This window comes from Bidens hawaiensis, unplaced genomic scaffold (genome assembly GCF_021521415.1).
Source record: "Bidens hawaiensis isolate Kalapana, Puna unplaced genomic scaffold, B.hawaiensis_p1.1 tig00019788_1, whole genome shotgun sequence".
Classification (NCBI taxonomy): Eukaryota; Viridiplantae; Streptophyta; class Magnoliopsida; order Asterales; family Asteraceae; genus Bidens; species Bidens hawaiensis.
In genome coordinates this window covers 280,397-286,396 of record NW_027493000.1, presented here as the reverse complement: position 1 = coordinate 286,396, position 6,000 = coordinate 280,397, and positions in this window count along the sequence as shown.

The window sequence follows — 6,000 nt, the reverse complement described above, 5'->3', positions numbered from 1 at the left end:
CTAAAGAAGACTTCTTGATTATAACCTTGCTCGATAGACAACATATCGTACCCGGCTAAGTAAAATCTTGCTCGGAGGTCTAAGGTGTGCCCGGATCCATACTTAGCGAATTCTGAGGAGGTTGAGAAGATTCCAATCTTCCATATATCTCACTTTGGTCAAATCTTTGACTCAACAATCTCCCCCTAGATTGGAACACCTCAGCTGACCCAAAACATTTCTATGGTTACTTACACTTAGTCAAAATACAAATCAAATTAAAGTCAAATTACATATTCAACAAAACATAATCAATTACATAATCAGAATTATGTTCGAAGACATTACATGACAAAGCCTAATCTATGAATCTTGTCTTTTCCTTGCATTGTGGACGGCTTTTCATATGTTTACTATCACTGATGCAGCTCTCAGCCTAAAGATATCAAGGATTTGGTAGTGAGGATGACTTTCTGGTATGACCAAGTCCCTTATATCCATCAGATCCTCATCATGCAAGTAAGTCAAGTCTTCATCCTTCTTGATTATCCCCAGTACTCTTCTATCTGAGTTTCTCAACACATAATGGCCTACATCTTCCTTGTATTCAATCTCAGTTATGATGCCATTTCTTTGAACTGTGTAGTTGGGGCGTGTCATTATTTTTTCAAGACTGATACATGTATTCATCTTTGATAAAGGATTCCTTTCTCTGACATTCGTCTTGTAGTTCAGTTCAGCACTGTCCATTTTCTTTAACTTTTCAGTCCTTCTTGATCTGTGAAGTTGAATTGTTTTCCAGCTTCTTTTCTCTTTGAGGAATGGGAATCCCTTGTTGGCTTCATTCTTCAAAAATTTTGAGAGATCATTCAACTGTCTTCCATCCATCTTGTTTCTGTTTCTGTAGTCATACAAATTAAGTGTGGCCATTCTTTCCAATTGTTCTTGAGTGTATTCATAAAAATCACTCCTCACAACTATGTCTCTCAATTGTCTGCTTTCCATAATCACTCTCAGACATTCAGACACAGAATCATAGTAGAGTTCTCTTGGAAGATCCACATTTGATTGTGGTCTTGTAGTTCTTTGGAATTCAGATCTACTTGATTCACCTCTCCCACCTTGTTGATGTTTTCTTGAAATTGGAGGCCTGAATGGAATGGACTTTTTGGGTTTTCCAAGCTTCAAGTTGAAGGTGTTGATGTAGATTGCCTCTACCATCTCAGGTGGAAGGTTAGCAAGATTAATAAGATTGTGTCCTGCTTGTTCATTAAGAAACAATATTAAGATCAATATGGATCATGAAACTTGTACCTGAGGTTTACCCCGCATCCCTCTTAGCTTTCAACTCCTTGAGATAGGTCGGACAGTTTCTCATCCAGTGACCTATCTCCCCACAACCAAAGAACGGATCCTCAGCGCTAACCTTTAGCTTTTTGGGTTTTGGTTCCACCTTTGCCTTTCCCTTGAACTTTCCCTTGACTTGTCCTTTACCACTAGCAACCTTTGCCTTGGGTTCTGGATGATGCCTGTTCTTTAAGCCACCCTCATCGATCGCATGAACGGGTAAAACCTTTTTACCCATGCCGGTTTCGGCTGTCTTAAGCATTGCGTGAAGCTCACCAATGCTTTTGTCCCATCCGTTCATGTTGCAATTCATGACGAACGTCTCAAATTTCTTAGTTAAGCCATTGAGGATCAAATCCGTGGCTAACTCTCTTGAGATGTGACAATTAAGCAGTTCAAGCCGATCAATGTGGCTTTTCATCTTAAGTACATAAGATGAGACAGATTGGGTTTCTTCCATACGACATGCATGAAACGCTCGAACCGTTTCGAAGCGTTCCACCCTTGCTTGAGTAAGGAACATTTCCTTAAGCTGGGTGATCATATCATATGCCCCATGATTCTCGAATTCCTTTTGGATCTCGGGAATTTTAATCGTCAATACCCTTTAATTTCTCCAAGACAATTAATGATTAAAATCTAGAACCCAACGTTTCATTCAAATAGTAGTTAGGTGACCTTTATCCCACTATTCAAAATAACAAGGTAGTCAACATTTGACCATTGCAACCCTTTGCAACTCCTAGTTTTATGGGATCGATTAAACATCATATGTTTAGTTGGCATGTTTAATCCCATCAACACCTTTGTACGCCATGCTTCGGTGACCATATTCACATGGTTTCCAAATCAAGTTGTCCTACTTATACACACGTGTGAGTTTACAATACAAGTGGTTAGGTGACTTTTATCCCATAAGTATTGTAAATTCATCTCAAGATCACAAGTTTTCTTAAATGTGGTTTGGTGACCTTTATCCCACATCAAGTCTCCAAGTGACTCGAGTGTTGTATAAAAGGATGGTGTTCAACTTGTTTTCAAAAGGGATTTAAGTTTTCAAAATTCTAGATTGGAAAACCTTTATAATGTACCTTCTATTTGCATGCATACATTCAAATGTATGGTTCCCTTTGAAAACCAATTTTCAAATTCCTTTTAATAAAACCCATTTTATTATGAAATCATTAATAGTTAATAAAACCAATTATATAACTTAATAATTTCAAAGGAATCACTTTTATGCTGGTTGTCGATTTTAATTGTTAACGTCCAAAAATGATAAATAAATAAACATAAATCAACCACACAATAATAAAATACAATCACATGTTCATAACCTTAGCCACCTAAAATTTGACAACACTTTTTGACCGAAACAAGTATGTCATAAGGTCTTTCCTAAGGGACAAGCATGACACAAGGTATGAGATGGTGAACTCCCACTTGACTCCGCATCCTTATGCTTCAAGCGTTCAATTCTTGTTGTGATCCTTCTTCTTTATTTAGGCTTCCACTTGGGCTCCAACCACAATGGTGTTGTAGTTGCATCTTCTTTTACAAAATATATCCTAATAATTTTTTGTCTAATTAAAGAATTACAACTATTCTACTTATTATTACAAACCATTTGAAAGAATAAATAGATTACAAACCCGAGTAAAGAATATAACAAATAAATGCATACATCACAACAAGTCTCTTCAATATACACAAGGTCATGGCTAGGTTATGAACATCCAACACAAGTAGGTCAACCTTTGACCAAACAGGTTCCCCTTTTCCCTTAGTTCTCGGCCTAAAACAGAAAACACATAGTTCTCGGCCAGTAGACCAAAGCTTCAGAGTTTTCGGCCTGAAAGCTTTGGTTCACAGAGAACCTATTGTTCTGGGTTAACACCAAGAACTAAGGGAAATGGGGAACCTGTTTGGTCTACTAAGAGAGGGAGAGCCGGCCAACATGGGTGGGGTTTTCCCCAAAACCAATTCCTTTTTTTCTTATTTTCTTTTAAACATATATGTATTATCTATCCATATAATTAATATTTCTCTCAAACATAAATTATCCATATAATTTATTTTACACACAATTGCAAATATTTAGAAAACCCATTTTCCAAATATTATAAGTGTTGATAATCGTTATTTAAATCATATCAAATAATAATTATCGTGGCGTTTGTCTAGCTTGTTATTGGGTATGACCCGACTTGGATCATAACGTACTAGCCACATCAACTCTACTATGTGTCTTGGGCAAATCGATTCCAACAAATGACAGGCTATCACATTTTTGACTTTATTGTCAATATTTTTTTTTTATAACTAACACCCCTTTCAGCTTGGCTAGTTAAATTTAAATCTCGTACTCTTTCTTACTTGTTTGTTTTAAAGTATACCAATGCACTAATACAAGTAAGCACACGGCCTTTTAAGCTTTATTTTTTTTACTTGATATGGGACTAAAAGATCATTGTACTATCATCTTCCCTGTTTTCTTCAAAAACTCATTTTGAGGAGCGTTTTTCAATGTTATTGACATTTTATCGTATCTTAATGTTTTTGGCTTTTTTTTATATTGTTTTTGATTTTTCTCAAAATTTCTCCGCCTAAAATTAAAAACATATTTTTGAATTTTTAAAGAAACAAATATTTACAAAAACAAAATTTGACTCTGAAGAAGGGTTTACACGAGGTCCGAATCCATAATCTTGGGATCACTCCCTTGGCCACTGCCAAAATTATTTATACCATTAACCTTCAACAAATATAAAAACCTATTTTTATCAAAAACAATAGTAAAAAATATCGGGCTTTTTGTTCATCGGTGTGAATTTTGTCTACGGTTATAAACTTCTTCTTGTAACAATCATGGACTATGTGATACTATATTTCAAAATGTAATCACACTTCTGTTGTTGAATCCAAAGAACTTGAGAACATTAACTAGAGGCAGCGACATACTCAGCTTCATAGGAAGACAATGACACGGTTGTTTGCTTCTTGCATTGCCATGTGACCAACCTACTACCGAAGAATTGACATCCAGCAGATGTGGATATGGCGTTCGACTTATAGCTTCCATAATCTGAATCAGAGAAAGTTCTTAACACAAACTCATCCTCCCTAGGATACCAAAGACCGATTCCTGGACGTCCTTTTCGATAACGAAGTATCCTCTTGACAATCATCAGTGTGATACTTTCAGATTGGATTGATATCAGGTACACAAACAGGTAGGATACATGATGTTCGGCCTTGAAGCAGTCAAATACATGAGAGAGCCAATCATGGATCGGTATAATGTTTGATAAACCTTCTCCCTAGTGGTATCAGGACCAATCCCATGGCTTAATGGTAGTGGAGTACTGATTTTCATTGAATCGGCCACGTTGAACTTCGCTAGGATTTTGTTGATATACTTCATTTGGTGAATGAAGATACCATCGGGTAACTATTCAACCTGAATCCCTAGGAAAAATTTCTTCTCCCAAAACTGATATTATCCACATATACTTGAACAATCAATAAATGTGATGTGATGTGCATGTGTAGTTAAAAAGTTATGGAGGATTGGGATTTTAGCTTTCGCACAAGATCATGTTTTAAGTTTATAATAGCGATTTCTACTAAGACTAAACACACACAAAATAGGCAAGTGTACATATCGTATTTGTAGAATAGTATTGGTAGGAACCAAGTATCGATCCGTGGAAACAAATATTTCTAATAATAAATCTTCGTTTTAACTTAATCGGAGAGGATAATCATTTTGGGGTTGATTTTTAAACTTTCATAAAATAACACACATATATATATATATATATATATATATATATATATATATATATATATATATATATATATACGTATAGGTTAACAAGTAGAGAGATTCTAAATGAGTAATTCAATTATATGAAGGTTACCATCTAAGATTAAGAATCCACTCCATTCTTCCTTGATGATTATAAAGTAAATATGTGATAAACTTGCCGTAATAATGTATGATAGAATAGCTCCTCATTTCTAAGTGAACATATCTTATAACATAAAAGAAAGTAGCATGCATATTTTCAAGTCAACCCTTGCTTAATTTCATGTCTACCATGAGATTGTCAATTTAAGTAGGCAAGTAGTTTAGTAAAGTAGAAATATTATGATTGACTTCGATTTCTCAAATACCAATTCTAACAACTTCGGGTGTTTATAGTTTATCACAAAACCTCCCCTTGTAGGTCATAATTACACATTCCTTTAACATATGATTTCTTTAACTAGTATGATAACCTAAGCAATCGTGTTAACAATGTTATTTTAGAATTATCAACACTAGAGAAATAGAGCATAGCTTATATCTCATCATTTCTAAGTACAATATAAGGATCTATGTTTTATCTTGGATACGTTATCAAACTATTCTTTTTACCATTTCTAGTTTCTAAGAACATGAGTGAATCATGAATGGTTGTTAATCATCATCCTTGATTTGTTGAGTTAAAGTGAGAAAAAAATTTTCATCAAAGGATAATTGCAAGATAACCATGTATTTTACAAAAGTAAATCACCTATTTAAGATAATCATCAAGTAAAACAAAGCTTTTTCAAAGAAATTCGATGGTAAATGGAGTTTAGCTCATAATAAGCATGGTTATGAACATCAAACGAGATGAAGATAAC